Below are 18,757 nucleotides of genomic sequence, written 5' to 3'. Positions count from 1 at the left end.
CCCATATCTTGAGTAATCGTCAATGAAAGTGACGAAGTACTCATACCCTCCACGAGCTCTAGTGGACATCGGTCCACACAAGTCAGAGTGAATCAATTCTAACACATGCGAGGCCCTATTCCCCTTGGCCTTAAAAGGCCTTGCCGTCATCTTTCCCTCTATACAGGATTCGCAGGTTCTAAATGGAACAGCTTGAAAGTCTTTCAAGACTCCATTTGAAACGAGCCTTTGGATCCAATTTAGATTGATGTGGCCTAACCTTAGGTGCCACGTATGTGTATATTCTTCATGAGAATAATATTTCCTCTTATTTGGATTTGGAAGAATTTGTGATGTAGATGCAACATGGACAGAGTTATTCATTGGACATGTAATAGTATAGAGAGAGTTGTTTAAAATTCCAGAACAAATAATCTTGTTATCTCTCATGATAGAGACACCCCCATCAAAAGTAACAGAATATCCATTCAAAAACAACTTTGAAACAGAAATTATGTTCCGCCGAAACTCCGGCACATATAAAATATCTCTCAAAACTAAAATGTCATCACCAAAACATAAAGCTAAATCTCCAATAGCAACAGCTGCGACCTTCGACGCATTGCCCATGGAGATGGTGATCTCATCACTTGCTAGCTCCCTTGTTGGGTTGAACCCCTGCAAGGTGTAACAAACATGGTCAGTTGCCCCCGTATCCACTACCCACGAATGAGTAGAAAACGAAGCTAAACATGTTTCTGTTACCAAAACTTGTGACGTACCTTGTCCCTTTGCCTTGAGCACTGAACAATCTTTCTTCCAATGCCCAACCTTGCCGCACTTGAAGCACTTTCCCTTGGCCGTTGGCTTGTTCACGCCGCCGGTAGGGCCATCAACTTTGGCTTTACCGCTCCCACTAGCCTCATGGTCATGCTTGCCCTTTGGACCCTTCCACTTCTTTTTCCCGCCTTTCGACGAAGAAGTAGATCCCTTGGCAGCAACAAGGACCTCTTTCCCATTGCGCGTGCCCATGACTCCCTCAGCCGAAACTAGAGCATTCAATAACTCATTGAGAGTATAGTTGGCCTTGCTCATAACGACGTTGAGTCGGAAGTTCTCATAGGTTTTGGGGAGAGTGTTGAGGATGATATCGACTTTGGCTTCGCCTTCGATACCCCCTCCTAGCAGATCAAGCCTGTCAAACAAATTTGTCATATGCATGACATGATCGTGCACCGAGCTGCCCTCGCTCATTTACAAGATAAGATTTCTCTCATCAAGTTAAAACGAGCAGACCTCTCGGACTCCCCATAAACCTCCTTGAGGTTTAACATGATTTCAGCCGCGTCATTCATGACCTGATGCTGGAGTTGCAAAGTTTGTGACATAGTCATCATAATATAGCACTTGGCCATATTATTTGACTTGTGCCACCTTTTATGCGTTTCTCGTTCCGCATCAGTGGACTCATCAGTTAAGGGCGCGGGACGTGGAGTAGTAAGCACAAAACTGTGCTCATCAGCGTCAAGAATATACATAATATGGCGTTTCCATTCAGTGTAATTTGGACCGATGAGAGGATTGTTTGCTAGAATGTTAATAATCGGAGACATAGACATATCTGAAAGTAAACAAATAAACATGTAAGAACATGAAACACATATAGTTCGTAACAATAATATTGTAACCTTTTGATAAAACAATATTAGTGAAACCTCCAACTGCTCAAAGAATCCATATGCAAGTCACGCGGGTGGACGTTTACACACGGACTCCTTAACCAGACTATTTACCTAGTCGTTTAATTTCTATCCATGTCAACTTAACCTTTTGACAAAAGAAATTAATAGTTGGCACCTTAACTAGACCATATCATAATCAAGAAGGGACTCCGCGGGGAGTTGTACATTGTACTTGATATGATATCTAAGCAATGACCACAATTTAACCTTAATAATTAAATTCTCAAAATTGACATACTCACTCGGACCATGTCGCTTTCGATTTAATTACTTTGGTTATCTTATTTAAAATCATTCTCCAAAGTACTTGTGAAAATCATACAAGCAAGCCACGCGGGTGGACGTTTACTGTATAACTCCCACTACTTCAATGAATTTAAATATTTTTATAGAAACCTCTTCTGACAAACTTATGAGAAACAAATATGAAGTAAGCCACGCGGGTGGACGTTTACCCATACCGCCAATCACTTTGTCTAGAGACCGCATGTGGAGGTCTAAAATAATTTTTAATCACTATAAAAATTATTAAACAGCTTAGTCATTTTTCTTTCAAAAGGTTTGTTCATGCTCAAGCACATAAACCTAAACATGCTTCTCTAGAACGCAACATGTAAATCATGCTCGCAGAATTCTAAAACATGCTTAAGAAAACGGCAAACCTACTAGCATGCTCGTCTAAGCGCAATTAATAAACAAATATTAACAAGCAAAGACGTGCAAAAGCAGGTAAAGAGCATAAGGGATTAACAACCATGACATGCAAAGAACAGTAATAAAAGAATTAAAATTCTTCGTGACCCATTAGTGGAACCCAACATCTATTCTATTACAAAATAAAATAGAAAACAAGCCCAAAACTCGATGAAAAAACTCGGCCCGAACATATAGGCCCGTCAAGCTAGGGTTTGGGCCCCCTAGGGTTTGAAACGCAGCTAGGGTTTGGAAACCCTAGCCGCCACCGCCCTTGGCAGCCTCCATCGCCGCACAGCAGCCTCCAGCGCGGCCTCCAGCGCGGCAGCAGCAGACTCCCGGCGTGGACTGGACGGCAGCGGCATCAGCGGCAGTGCGCCGCCCGCTGGGCGCGCAGCGCGCAAAGCGCGCAGGCGCTGCCCCGGGCGCGCACAGCCCCGTCGCCCGCCTCCTTCCTGCCCGTCTGATCTGCGCGAGCAGCAGCAGTAATCGGCCTCGGCGTCTCGGCGTGCAGACAGCAGCTCGGCAGCAGCGGCCGCGCAACGCCCAGCACGCAACAGCAGCAGCAAGGGCGCACGGCGCCTGCCCAGGCGCGCGACGCACAGCGCGCAAGCACTCGTGCGTGCGCAGCCCTCGGCGCCGGCGGCCTTGCTCGCTCGTGCCCGTTGCGCCTCCGTTACTCCAAACATCGTTCCTCGTTGTTGATTCGTCATCATCCTCGTTTCGTTCCTCAGTTTTACAGATTTACAACGGAAAAACAAATACAATGGAAATCCTAGTCTAACCACGGATTTTCTCGTGGTGAAAAACGATTACAACGTCAAACGACGTATTCCACGAATCAACAAGCCACGAAGAACAACAGCAGTAAAAACAACGCATATTATTAATCGTACACAAATTAATAATAGAGCCAAGAAAATAATCCTGGGCTCTGATACCAATTGTAGGAATATTAAATTGAATTAATACTCGATTGCCCGATGATCGTTTCTTGGATTATTATTAATTCATCATACAACGATTAATTCCTAACATGCTCCTATGAATTTAACAGCTGCACATAGGTGTTAGGAAAAACTTACTTGAGAATCGGATGCACAAACTGTTGATGATCGCGTCGAAAGATTCTGACTCCAGCTCTGATCTTCTCGACTGTATCCCGCTCAATCCCCAACGTTGGATGGACAACGAGTTATGGAAATTCCCAAGACAGAAAAGCCTCACACGTTTTTCTGCGCCTCCCTCTGCTCTCAAAAACCTAATTTTTATCAGTGTCTTTTCCTGAGAGCTGACAGCTGTATTTAATAATACAGAAAGAAGGAGGAGGCGCCACTTTTAGTGAGAGGGCCGAAAATCTGTCTTCTTGGGCTAGGAGACATTGGGCCAGCCCAGGGACCAGATACAAGGAATAAAGATGGGCCTCAAATAAATTAATTTATCCATGGTCAGCCCAGACCATAATTAATTTATAAATATCAGTTCATTCCACTAGAGAACCGATACTGACTTACCCCTTTATTGCCGGTGATGAGTCGGGGCTTGTATTTAGACTTACTAAATCTCCGTATTTAAAATATCCGACATCCATTAATTAATTAGAGTTCTGACAGCTTAAATTAATTAATCTCTTAATAATTCCTTAAGCAGTACCACTCAATCTTTATTATTACGCCTGAACTTAATCAACCTGCAGGGTTTAGCGTAATAAACCTTATTGAGCTCCTTAAGGGGATGTCATTATCCTATACCGGATACGGGTACTAATACAGATAATCAAATATCATATATTAACCGCTATCACCCAAGATACAGAGTACTCGAGTTAGTATATAACTTTCACCCATAGTAAGTCAAAGTGATATACGAGTTAACATATTTATTTGAATACTTATTAGTATTAAGATTTATAAGTCACCGAGATCTTGATTCTTCATTTAAGTCAGATAGAAGAATACATCTCAAACTGTGGTCCTATCAATACGTAAAGACGTACCAGTATAGACAAGTAGCCAAGACAAACTACTTCCATCTATACTGCAGCCTAAACCAATAACTTGTCCTAGAGTTATTTCGGCTGTGATCATATTATATCTCTTAAGGTTATTCCAATTATATGGTCTTCTGTGATCTACAACACACCATATAATCTACTTATACAGAGATAAAGAACATACATATGCAATCATGAACACAATCAGAAAGGAGATAAGAATAGTGAAAACGGGAATCATTGTATACAAGCATAAAGTTCTTGCTTTCAGTATACAAATCCAACAAATCTTCCTCTCACCTCTCTCTCTCGTCCCTCACTCTTCTCTCTTCTCTCCTTCTCTCTTCTCATTCTCTATTCACCTCCCCTCATGACATCCTCACCCATTACTTCTTCATTTACTACAAGATTGGGCATTAATGGAAAGATCACACCATCAATTCTCATCAATGCCAAGCCTTCTCTCCCTCTCTTCTTCTTCTTTATTTTCGGCAGCCTCCCCTCCTCACTCCACCACACTTCTCTCCTTGTTTCACCATTTTTGGAAAGAGTTAAGGAAGCCAAAAGTGTTCTACCTACACACTAAAGCCATCAAGTGTGCTCCAATCTTCAAGCACAAGCTCCAAGCCTACTACGCATCATCTTCTACTCCACCTCCATTGATCTTGTTGGTAGCAACCTCAATCCTCCTCTTATGTTATGTATATATTTTCATGATGTATAAGCATGTATATTGAAGCATATGGAAGCATGATAGTCCCCTCCCTACTCTTATGATTTTCGAAAATGTTGGTGAAAGAAAGCATATGAACTCCTTCAAACTTTCCACTACTCCTCATATGCTCATACACCTCTACATGTTAGATGCATGAGAAAGGAAGATATATTTCTTGAAAACCCTTGAAGGGGTTATATGTTATGATAATTGAAGAATGATGAGTTATTAGTGAGAAAATGCATGAGCATGATGGTGAAATTATAGATCTAAAGTGATATGTATAAATGTTGTTATTTCAACCATTTTGAGAAGCTTTTTTTACGTTCTGGACTGATCAGTCGACGAGGTTTCTCTCCTCCACAACTCTTCAAAATTTTATAGTGTGTAGATATATGTGTCTTGTAAGCTGTGGTAAAATTTCAAGTCATTTGGACTTCGTTTACTACCTTTTTAAAATATAAAACTTTTACTGCACATTTCCGCCGGAAATCTAGAAAGGCAGTCACTTGAGTCACACTTTTCAGTGACTTCCAAAAACATTCAGACTCCCAAATGTTTATTACAGAAAGATACATGTGTTATAAAGATGTATGTAAAATTTCAACCCATTTGGAAAATGTTTACTATTTTTCAAAAATCCTAACTTCCAGTCGTGCAAAACTGCCGAATCTGGTAGACTGTGGGAAAACACCCATATCTCTTAAACCACTTGGCTTTTTTCACTCTACTTTTTTTTAAATAAAACTAGACTTAGAGAGGTTTTCAACGGTGTAAGTCTTGAATCCAGGAGATTTCTGAGTTAAAACAGTTTATTCTTTAAAGTTGAGGCAGAGCAGAATGGTAAACTGTAGGAGTCCGAAAATTTCTACCTTGAAATTGTTTTGAGGATTTTAAAGTTTTGGTGGAATAATACACCATGTTATGGCATGAAAATGCTACTAGAAAATTTTATATATTTTCCGAAGCTTACATGAATTTTTGAGAATTTACTTACAAGGAAAAAGATTTCAAGTTCATAGGATTATTTTCAAGTCATTTGACTATTGAGACAATTCCTAAATGTATTATGTGGAATGAGTGATTAGTTTGAAGTATGAATGACTATGTGATTTATATGAATGCTATTTACCTAGGATTGAGAGTCTTTTAATTGGATAAGATATCCAATTAAATTGGGAGGTCCAATTGGGTAAATAGTAGAGAAGTTATAAGATGAGATTAAGCATTGATGCAAGTATAAGTATTAGATATTAGTTAGATTAAATTCTAACTAGAGTTTATTTTGTCACATGGCAATCTAAACCACGTGCGCCACTAAAGGTTCGAGTGACGGCCGGCGTTAGTACGACTCTGAGCGTTACGTCATCGACCCCTGAGACAGGTGGGTTTTATTCTAACTCTATTATGGCTAGCTACCATGATAATGAGTTCAAATGCAAATTCTTATGAAAATGAAGCATGTTGAAGCATTATTGATGAATCTTATGAAAATGAAGCATGTTGAAGCATTATTGATGAGTATTATGAAAATTGTCAACTTGCCATATTTATTATTGATGAGAATGAGATATGGTATGTTGCCTCTATGAAAGACATGATTATGATCATGATGCAAGATATCGGCCTTTGACTGATTTATATGACAGTAAAGGTTTTGTGCGCAGAGGTGATCGTGAGCCGTCTTTAGTCGGCCGGTCACGGTGATTTGAAGGAGGCCTCCTTCTCTTCACCTAGTATATATATGTTATATGAGTTCTCATAGTTGGCACATACCCTGAATATAATATCTGCAGACTAATGATATTATTATGATGATGCAAATGAGTTTATGACAGAAAAACATGAACAGGTATTTTAAATCTCAGCTAAATCCTGTTGATGCATTGAAAAGGGCAAGATTGACATATAGCTCTAAGAGCAACATTTCAATTATTTCCGGCATAAGTCCACTGAGTGCTTTTTGGTACTCAGCCCTGCATGTATTTCTAAATGTGCAGGTCTGGCTTGGCGCGAGGATGGGTGAAGGCTGTTGGAATTGTCAGTTGGCTGTGTCTTTCCTATGTCTCATATTTATCTTTACAAGCTTTGACTCTATAAGAATTTGAACTCCCGGCTATATGTCTTCACACATATAGTAACACATCTCGCTGCACAACTCTGATGAAACTCTTTATTTAATTTGCTTATGCCTGTAATATCAAGGGAAATACTTCTCAAACCCTTGCTAAGTTTCAATCGCTTAATTATGTTTACCCAAGCTAGCTAGTAATTATTTTAGACTTAACATCTTTCTTGAAAATGAGTAAAGTTTGCAATTGCTTCCGCTAAAACAAGATGTATTTCCATTTCTTTCACTATTTCTTTTATTAGTCGTACGATACTTGGTATACGCTATCACTGGCTATATCGGGCTGCGACAAAACATGACATTGCAATCTGAGCTGGTAATGCCCATTCCGATCACATTTCATCTGTTTGCGCTCTACTGGACTGCTTCCCAGTACGACCTGGTTTTCTCCCGGAACTACCTGAACTGACACAAACAAAGAGGAAAAATAGGGCCAAATGGCCCAAAAGTCGAAGACGCATCAGGGTGTTAGGGTTTTGTTTCGAACATACTCTCAAACTAACCTAAGAATTCAAATTAGACTAGACATAACTCAAAGATAAACGAGATCAAGAGTTCGACTCGATCAAGAAAGAGACTCAGAGCAAACGACCTGCTCTGATACCACTCTGTCGCAGCCTGTCGCAGCCCGATTCCCAAACACTAGTGATAGCGGGGTACGGGTATCGATACGACTAAAATAAACGAATAAAGGACATCACAACTGAATTGAACATCGGCGCGGAAGCTTACATCAAAACATGCCAAGGCAAAGCCTCATAATTCGACTCAAGGGTGTATTCGTCAACATCGTTATGACTTCTTGAATATTAGGAATTTCAAGAAGAAAAACAAAGTAGGTACTGTTTATTTTCCATAAGGAATCATAATATCAAGAGTGCCACAGCAAAAGGCGTATCAATTATATGTATGAAGACATATAATCGCAAGTATATTGCTTGATTAGAAAGAAATAATACATCATCTCTCTAAAGTTTTATCAATATCAGAGGGAAAACAAGGTTCATCGTCCCTTAGACTCTAACATCAAAGGGAAACAGCAAGGAAAACTTCATCGGTGAAACCATCTCCACCAGCACCAGTCCAATCTCGCTCCAAAGCTTAACCTGCACATTTAGAAATATATGCAGGGCGTGAGTAATAATACTCAGTGGGCAAACGCCGGAAAAACATCAAAGGTGCTCTTAGAGCTATATGTTTGAAACTTGCCATAACATCAGCAATACACAGAAATAAGTTATCATCAAAGAAATCTGTGCATGCAGTTTTCATAATCATAACATCACAAGTAAACGATAGCGCTATCAAAATATTCATCATGCATGTACCACATCTACAACTTCATTATTATCGGTACTGAGAAGTAGGCCTCCCTCTCAAGTACCGTGACTGGCCGACCCGAAGATGGCTCACAGTCACCTCTGTGTACACAACCCCGCTTGTGGCAGGATCCGAATTCGTTTCATCAGTAGAGGGTAACATACAGCTTAACATCAAAAATTGGCAAGTCAAACAGTTCTTTAAACATCATTTAACTCAAAGCATCAAAACATCTCATATTCTTATCATCATTTAAAACAGTTTAGAAAAGCTCATAAACTGTATACTCAAAATATTGCCCACCTGGAATCCTTAGCTTTTGTTCGGATAGGAACAGGTGACTTACTTCCTCGTCTTGCTCGGGTCTTCATGAATCATCAACATCATCACGAAGGTTCATGTGATAAAACAATCCTCAATTAGAACTCATTACTGAAATCCAGTCTCATCTCAACAATGACTCCTTACTCAACGTCTAAATACCCAATAAAACTAAATCCCTAGGTATACTTAACTTCTAAGGATTCACACGTCTTATTCAGGTTTTAACTCTCAACTCGGACCTCTCAGCAAACAAGCACATAGGCATGTAGAAACATATAAGCATACCACTCCACATAAACATCTCACAAACAAGCAAACATCAATTAACTCAGAGACCAGAGCAGAGAAATGCTCGGTGGTCAGAGGGGGAAAGAACTCAGCAGAGCAGAGCAGACTAGCTTGGCAGAGTAGAGAAGAAATATTCGCCAAAGCAGAGGAATGCTCGCCAGAGAAATCATCAGTCAGAGGAATGACTTCGTCGGAGGAATCGATCATCAGAGAAATCTAACATCAGAGGAGTCAAACATCAGAGGAATCGATCGTTCAGAGGAATCGATCGTCAGAGGAATCAAACATCAGAAGAATCGATCGTCAGAGGAATCGATCGTCAGAGGAATCGATCGTCAGAGGAATCAAACATCAGAGGAATCGATCGTCAGAGGAATCGATCGTCAGAGGAATCGATCGTCAGAAGAATCGATCGTCAGAGGAATCAAACATCAGAGGAATGGACTCGCTGGCAGGGCAGCGGAGAAAAGAACTCGCTGGCATATCTGGGGAAAATGAATTCTCTGGCATGCCAGCGGGGAAACGACTTCTCTGGCATGCCAGCGGGATCTCAACTTGGCAGAACAGAACGGGACTCAAGGCAGAACAAAGCGAACAAGGGTAACTCTAAACTTCATCGACTTTTCATACCCAGAAATCATCAAACATCATGTTAATCCTTTCATCTATTCATGCTCATCGTCAAAACATCATTAAGACATAACTTACAGATTTTTCCCTATTTCTTATATCAAACCAAATTTTGTAAAAACTCATGCTGAAGACTCAGTTTTGAAAAACACCTCTTAATCACTTCAAATCATCACGTATAACATACATCTCATCATATATAACTCGTTTCTCACCCCATTTTTAGAAAATAATCAGAAAGATTTTTGAAGGGCATGAGCCCAAATTTTCGAAAATGGCGAAAAAAGTGAAGGGGGAGTTTATCATGCTTCAGTCATCCTTCTAAACACATATATCACATAAAAAGTCTAGATCCCAAAGGATTCAAACACTTACTCAGGTGGTTTCAAGAAAATGAAAGCTTCGGTCTCTATTCTTCAAGCATCAAACTCCACTAAACTTCTTGGTTTATGAGTAGTAAGTGTTTATGGACTAGATTTAGTGGAGGATTTTATCTCGGTTTTGACTGGTGAAGCTTCGAGCTTAGTCTCCAATGGAGGAGAGAAGAAATGTCTTGAAGGAGAGAGAAGAAGTTGAAAGGCCGAAATGAGAGAAATGACGGAGAGAGAGAGATGCTTCGGTTTTATCAAGATTCTTATTCCATAAGATAAGAAGCATTAAATGCTCAATAGTAGCTTGTCTCTCCCTTAGCAGCAAGCCTAAATCGGCTAATTACCCACATGTGAGAAGGGATTAAAATAATGGGTGTGAGTGTAGGAACGTGTGGTGGAAAATAAATCATGTACGCTAATTTTCGAGAATCAGACTGACTCAAAAATAATATTAGTGCGCACATATCAGGTAAATCACATAACGTCAATTAAATAACTCACACCGTTATCTCATTAAAAACGGATCATCACTCATCATCACTCTAACTTAATCCTCTTTATAGTGATTCACAATCACTACCTCAACTCTATCTCTCGTCTTTCATCTCAACATCAAAATCAAATTACCCTCTCCATCTCAACTCGCACATCCTCTCAATTCTATCAACATCTCCATTTTACTCATCTCGCCATTCATCGGCAACTTCCTTGACTCTATGTCAAACTCATTATTCCTATTTTCTTAATAGGACTGTCAACCTCTGATAACTCGGTATCCGGAAATTCTATTCCCGGTAGTCGGAAATAAAATAAAATCCCGACTCAATTCATTCAGCATCTCTAACTCAACTCGTTTCTCAAATCTCATCATTCTAACTCCATCATGAGTTTGTCCACTCATAACTCATAATCTCACATCTCGACATCTCAGTATTCTCAATAGTGTTAAAACACTATCTCCCGACATAAGGAAAAGTACGGGGTGTTACATCCTACCCCCCTTAAAAGAAATTTCGTCCCGAAATTTGAGTTATTCCTTTCCGGGATAAAGCTCTGGGTACTTCTCTTTCATCTTCTCTTCAAATTCCCCAGTCTTCATTTTGAATGTTGACTCTCATTCCGACCGTGATGTCTTCATTGGATTTTCACCAAATGAAATGACTTGTTCCTCAATTGCTGAATCTTCCGGTCCAGTCTAGCATCAAGTCTCTCTCTTCGTAGCTCAAAACTGGTTCCAGGGACTCTTCTTCCTGGGCGACGTGTTTTGAAACAAACACCTATTTTCTCAGCTGAGAAATATGGGAAAACGTCTTGAACGTTCGCGGAGCTCGGAGGCAACGCTAGTTATAGGCTACTTGGCCTACCCCTTCTAATACATCGTAAGGTCCTATACATCTCGGTTTGAATCTTTCCTTAACTCGAAAATATGAACCATCACTTCAAATCAACTGACTCGGCAGAGCCGAGTAATAACTTCTCTGTTAGAGCAGAGGAATCAACTTCCCCGAGATAGGGAAAACTCACATAAACATCGTTTCTAACATCATGCATCTAAGCATCAATCTCAAAATTCTAATGTGACATCAAGCTCTCTAGTCATCAATGTCATCTCTATGTAATAGGGGAAATTGCCTCTCTTTTGAGGTCTTACATCAAAACGAAGATCCTTATACAAAACGCCCTATACGATAATGATGCTCTCGCTATGAAAGCATCATAGGGACTAAACGTCATATATGTTCTATACTATGCTTCTAGCTATGTTCATTAGCTATGCATCACTATAGATATATCTATACCTCTCTAGATAGTCTCAGTCGTCATCTATCACTCTCCCATCTCGTCTTCGTCATCGCCATCATCTGATATCCTACTCCTAGCATCATCAGTCGGTGCATCCTCACTCGGCTTCGTCTCTTTCTCCTCATACTCGTCTATGATCCGCTACACATTATCATCGCTCGGCTCATCCTCGACATTCGTGTCATCCTCGTCCGGGATATACTCCCTGAACCATCGCTGCATCGCCATCTCAATATAACTCGGCATCTCATCCTCATTTGGTATGGTGGGGCATTGGCCACACTAGCCTCAACATCTCTCCTCATCTTCTTCATCAACTTCCTCACATCAGAATTCATCATCATCCAACAATTCCGTCATCAAAACAATACATCACTCGTTAGTGCATCAAACTCAGTTCTCATCAGAAAAGCGATAAGAAACAACATCAACTTCTTACCTCGTTAAGCCGGAGGAGATGGGGTGTTGGGGTTTCGTTTCACAAAGACTCTCTCTCAAACTAGTCTAAGAACTCAAATTAGACTAGTACTCAATCAAGCAATTTACTCAGAGCAGACAACCTGCTCTGATACCACTCTGTCGCAGCCCGATTCCCAAACACTAGTGATAGCGGGGTACGGGTATCGATACGACTAAAATAAACGAATAAAGGACATCACAACTGAATTGAACATCGGCGCGGAAGCTTACATCAAAACATGCCAAGGCAAAGCCTCATAATTCGACTCAAGGGTGTATTCGTCAACATCGTTATGACTTCTTGAATATTAGGAATTTCAAGAAGAAAAACAAAGTAGGTACTGCTTATTTTCCATAAGGAATCATAATATCAAGAGTGCCACAGCAAAAGGCGTATCAATTATATGTATGAAGACATATAATCGCAAGTATATTGCTTGATTAGAAAGAAATAATACATCATCTCTCTAAAGTTTTATCAATATCAGAGGGAAAACAAGGTTCATCGTCCCTTAGACTCTAACATCAAAGGGAAACAGCAAGGAAAACTTCATCGGTGAAACCATCTCCACCAGCACCAGTCCAATCTCGCTCCAAAGCTTAACCTGCACATTTAGAAATATATGCAGGGCGTGAGTAATAATACTCAGTGGGCAAACGCCGGAAAAACATCAAAGGTGCTCTTAGAGCTATATGTTTGAAACTTGCCATAACATCAGCAATACACAGAAATAAGTTATCATCAAAGAAATCTGTGCATGCAGTTTTCATAATCATAACATCACAAGTAAACGATAGCGCTATCAAAATATTCATCATGCATGTACCACATCTACAACTTCATTATTATCGGTACTGAGAAGTAGGCCTCCCTCTCAAGTACCGTGACTGGCCGACCCGACGACGGCTCACAGTCACCTCTGTGTACACAACCCCGCTTGTGGCAGGATCCGAATTCGTTTCATCAGTAGAGGGTAACATACAGCTTAACATCAAAAATTGGCAAGTCAAACAGTTCTTTAAACATCATTTAACTCAAAGCATCAAAACATCTCATATTCTTATCATCATTTAAAACAGTTTAGAAAAGCTCATAAACTGTATACTCAAAATATTGCCCACCTGGAATCCTTAGCTTTCGTTCGGATAGGAACAGGTGACTTACTTCCTCGTCTTGCTCGGGTCTTCATGAATCATCAACATCATCACGAAGGTTCATGTGATAAAACAATCCTCAATTAGAACTCATTACTGAAATCCAGTCTCATCTCAACAATGACTCCTTACTCAACGTCTAAATACCCAATAAAACTAAATCCCTAGGTATACTTAACTTCTAAGGATTCACACGTCTTATTCAGGTTTTAACTCTCAACTCGGACCTCTCAGCAAACAAGCACATAGGCATGTAGAAACATATAAGCATACCACTCCACATAAACATCTCACAAACAAGCAAACATCAATTAACTCGGAGACCAGAGCAGAGAAATGCTCGGTGGTCAGAGGGGGAAAGAACTCAGCAGAGCAGAGCAGACTAGCTTGGCAGAGTAGAGAAGAAATATTCGCCAAAGCAGAGGAATGCTCGCCAGAGAAATCATCAGTCAGAGGAATGACTTCGTCGGAGGAATCGATCATCAGAGAAATCTAACATCAGAGGAGTCAAACATCAGAGGAATCGATCGTTCAGAGGAATCGATCGTCAGAGGAATCAAACATCAGAAGAATCGATCGTCAGAGGAATCGATCGTCAGAGGAATCGATCGTCAGAGGAATCAAACATCAGAGGAATCGATCGTCAGAGGAATCGATCGTCAGAGGAATCAAACATCAGAGTTATGGACTCGCTGGCAGGGCAGCGGAGAAAAGAACTCGCTGGCATATCTGGGGAAAATGAATTCTCTGGCATGCCAGCGGGGAAACGACTTCTCTGGCATGCCAGCGGGATCTCAACTTGGTAGAACAGAACGGGACTCAAGGCAGAACAAAGCGAACAAGGGTAACTCTAAACTTCATCGACTTTTCATACCCAGAAATCATCAAACATCATGTTAATCCTTTCATCTATTCATGCTCATCGTCAAAACATCATTAAGACATAACTTACAGATTTTTCCCTATTTCTTATATCAAACCAAATTTTGTAAAAACTCATGCTGAAGACTCAGTTTTGAAAAACACCTCTTAATCACTTCAAATCATCACGTATAACATACATCTCATCATATATAACTCGTTTCTCACCCCATTTTTAGAAAATAATCAGAAAGATTTTTGAAGGGCATGAGCCCAAATTTTCGAAAATGGCGAAAAAAGTGAAGGGGGAGTTTCTCATGCTTCAGTCATCCTTCTAAACACATATATCACATAAAAAGTCTAGATCCCAAAGGATTCAAACACTTACTCAGGTGGTTTCAAGAAAAGGAAAGCTTCGGTCTCTATTCTTCAAGCATCAAACTCCACTAAACTTCTTGGTTTATGAGTAGTAAGTGTTTATGGACTAGATTTAGTGGAGGATTTTATCTCGGTTTTGACTGGTGAAGCTTCGAGCTTAGTCTCCAATGGAGGAGAGAAGAAATGTCTTGAAGGAGAGAGAAGAAGTTGAAAGGCCGAAATGAGAGAAATGACGGAGAGAGAGAGATGCTTCGGTTTTATCAAGATTCTTATTCCATAAGATAAGAAGCATTAAATGCTCAATAGTAGCTTGTCTCTCCCTTAGCAGCAAGCCTAAATCGGCTAATTACCCACATGTGAGAAGGGATTAAAATAATGGGTGTGAGTGTAGGAACGTGTGGTGGAAAATAAATCATGTACGCTAATTTTCGAGAATCAGACTGACTCAAAAATAATATTAGTGCGCACATATCAGGTAAATCACATAACGTCAATTAAATAACTCACACCGTTATCTCATTAAAAACGGATCATCACTCATCATCACTCTAACTTAATCCTCTTTATAGTGATTCACAATCACTACCTCAACTCTATCTCTCGTCTTTCATCTCAACATCAAAATCAAATTACCCTCTCCATCTCAACTCGCACATCCTCTCAATTCTATCAACATCTCCATTTTACTCATCTCGCCATTCATCGGCAACTTCCTTGACTCTATGTCAAACTCATTATTCCTATTTTCTTAATAGGACTGTCAACCTCTGATAACTCGGTATCCGGAAATTCTATTCCTGGTAGTCGGAAATAAAATAAAATCCCGACTCAATTCATTCAGCATCTCTAACTCAACTCGTTTCTCAAATCTCATCATTCTAACTCCATCATGAGTTTGTCCACTCATAACTCATAATCTCACATCTCGACATCTCAGTATTCTCAATAGTGTTAAAACACTATCTCCCGACATAAGGAAAAGTACGGGGTGTTACATCCTACCCCCCTTAAAAGAAATTTCGTCCCGAAATTTGAGTTATTCCTTTCCGGGATAAAGCTCTGGGTACTTCTCTTTCATCTTCTCTTCAAATTCCCCAGTCTTCATTTTGAATGTTGACTCTCATTCCGACCGTGATGTCTTCATTGGATTTTCACCAAATGAAATGACTTGTTCCTCAATTGCTGAATCTTCCGGTCCAGTCTAGCATCAAGTCTCTCTCTTCGTAGCTCAAAACTGGTTCCAGGGACTCTTCTTCCTGGGCGACGTGTTTTGAAACAAACACCTATTTTCTCAGCTGAGAAATATGGGAAAACGTCTTGAACGTTCGCGGAGCTCGGAGGCAACGCTAGTTATAGGCTACTTGGCCTACCCCTTCTAATACATCGTAAGGTCCTATACATCTCGGTTTGAATCTTTCCTTAACTCGAAAATATGAACCATCACTTCAAATCAACTGACTCGGCAGAGCCGAGTAATAACTTCTCTGTTAGAGCAGAGGAATCAACTTCCCCGAGATAGGGAAAACTCACATAAACATCGTTTCTAACATCATGCATCTAAGCATCAATCTCAAAATTCTAATGTGACATCAAGCTCTCTAGTCATCAATGTCATCTCTATGTAATAGGGGAAATTGCCTCTCTTTTGAGGTCTTACATCAAAACGAAGATCCTTATACAAAACGCCCTATACGATAATGATGCTCTCGCTATGAAAGCATCATAGGGACTAAACGTCATATATGTTCTATACTATGCTTCTAGCTATGTTCATTAGCTATGCATCACTATAGATATATCTATACCTCTCTAGATAGTCTCAGTCGTCATCTATCACTCTCCCATCTCGTCTTCGTCATCGCCATCATCTGATATCCTACTCCCAGCATCATCAGTCGGTGCATCCTCACTCGGCTTCGTCTCTTTCTCCTCATACTCGTCTATGATCCGCTACACATTATCATCGCTCGGCTCATCCTCGACATTCGTGTCATCCTCGTCCGGGATATACTCCCTGAACCATCGCTGCATCGCCATCTCAATATAACTCGGCATCTCATCCTCATTTGGTATGGTGGGGCATTGGCCACACTAGCCTCAACATCTCTCCTCATCTTCTTCATCAACTTCCTCACATCAGAATTCATCATCATCCAACAATTCCGTCATCAAAACAATACATCACTCGTTAGTGCATCAAACTCAGTTCTCATCAGAAAAGCGATAAGAAACAACATCAACTTCTTACCTCGTTAAGCCGGAGGAGATGGGGTGCTGGGGTTTCGTTTCACAAAGACTCTCTCTCAAACTAGTCTAAGAACTCAAATTAGACTAGTACTCAATCAAGCAATTTACTCAGAGCAGACAACCTGCTCTGATACCACTCTGTCGCAGCCCGATTCCCAAACACTAGTGATAGCGGGGTACGGGTATCGATACGACTAAAATAAACGAATAAAGGACATCACAACTGAATTGAACATCGGCGCGGAAGCTTACATCAAAACATGCCAAGGCAAAGCCTCATAATTCGACTCAAGGGTGTATTCGTCAACATCGTTATGACTTCTTGAATATTAGGAATTTCAAGAAGAAAAACAAAGTAGGTACTGCTTATTTTCCATAAGGAATCATAATATCAAGAGTGCCACAGCAAAAGGCGTATCAATTATATGTATGAAGACATATAATCGCAAGTATATTGCTTGATTAGAAAGAAATAATACATCATCTCTCTAAACTTTTATCAATATCAGAGGGAAAACAAGGTTCATCGTCCCTTAGACTCTAACATCAAAGGGAAACAGCAAGGAAAACTTCATCGGTGAAACCATCTCCACCAGCACCAGTCCAATCTCGCTCCAAAGCTTAACCTGCACATTTAGAAATATATGCAGGGCGTGAGTAATAATACTCAGTGGGCAAACGCCGGAAAAACATCAAAGGTGCTCTTAGAGCTATATGTTTGAAACTTGCCATAACATCAGCAATACACAGAAATAAGTTATCATCAAAGAATTCTGTGCATGCAGTTTTCATAATCATAACATCACAAGTAAACGATAGCGCTATCAAAATATTCATCATGCATGTACCACATCTACAACTTCATTATTATCGGTACTGAGAAGTAGGCCTCCCTCTCAAGTACCGTGACTGGCCGACCCGAAGACGGCTCACAGTCACCTCTGTGTACACAACCCCGCTTGTGGCAGGATCCGAATTCGTTTCATCAGTAGAGGGTAACATACAGCTTAACATCAAAAATTGGCAAGTCAAACAGTTCTTTAAACATCATTTAACTCAAAGCATCAAAACATCTCATATTCTTATCATCATTTAAAACAGTTTAGAAAAGCTCATAAACTGTATACTCAAAATATTGCCCACCTGGAATCCTTAGCTTTCGTTCGGATAGGAACAGGTGACTTACTTCCTCGTCTTGCTCGGGTCTTCATGAATCATCAACATCATCACGAAGGTTCATGTGATAAAACAATCCTCAATTAGAACTCATTACTAAAATCCAGTCTCATCTCAACAATGACTCCTCACTCAACGTCTAAATACCCAATAAAACTAAATCCCTAGGTATACTTAACTTCTAAGGATTCACACGTCTTATTCAGGTTTTAACTCTCAACTCGGACCTCTCAGCAAACAAGCACATAGGCATGTAGAAACATATAAGCATACCACTTCACATAAACATCTCACAAACAAGCAAACATCAATTAACTTGGAGACCAGAGCAGAGAAATGCTCGGTGGTCAGAGGGGGAAAGAACTCAGCAGAGCAGAGCAGACTAGCTTGGCAGAGCAGAGAAGAAATATTCGCCAAATCAGAGGAATGCTCGCCAGAGAAATCATCAGTCAGAGGAATGACTTCGTCGGAGGAATCGATCATCAGAGAAAT

The sequence above is a fragment of the Salvia miltiorrhiza genome, chromosome 6 (assembly GCF_028751815.1).
Source record: "Salvia miltiorrhiza cultivar Shanhuang (shh) chromosome 6, IMPLAD_Smil_shh, whole genome shotgun sequence".
Lineage (NCBI taxonomy): Eukaryota > Viridiplantae > Streptophyta > Magnoliopsida > Lamiales > Lamiaceae > Salvia > Salvia miltiorrhiza.
The sequence above is the reverse complement of the archived record's forward strand: the minus strand, read 5'-3'. Positions refer to the sequence as shown.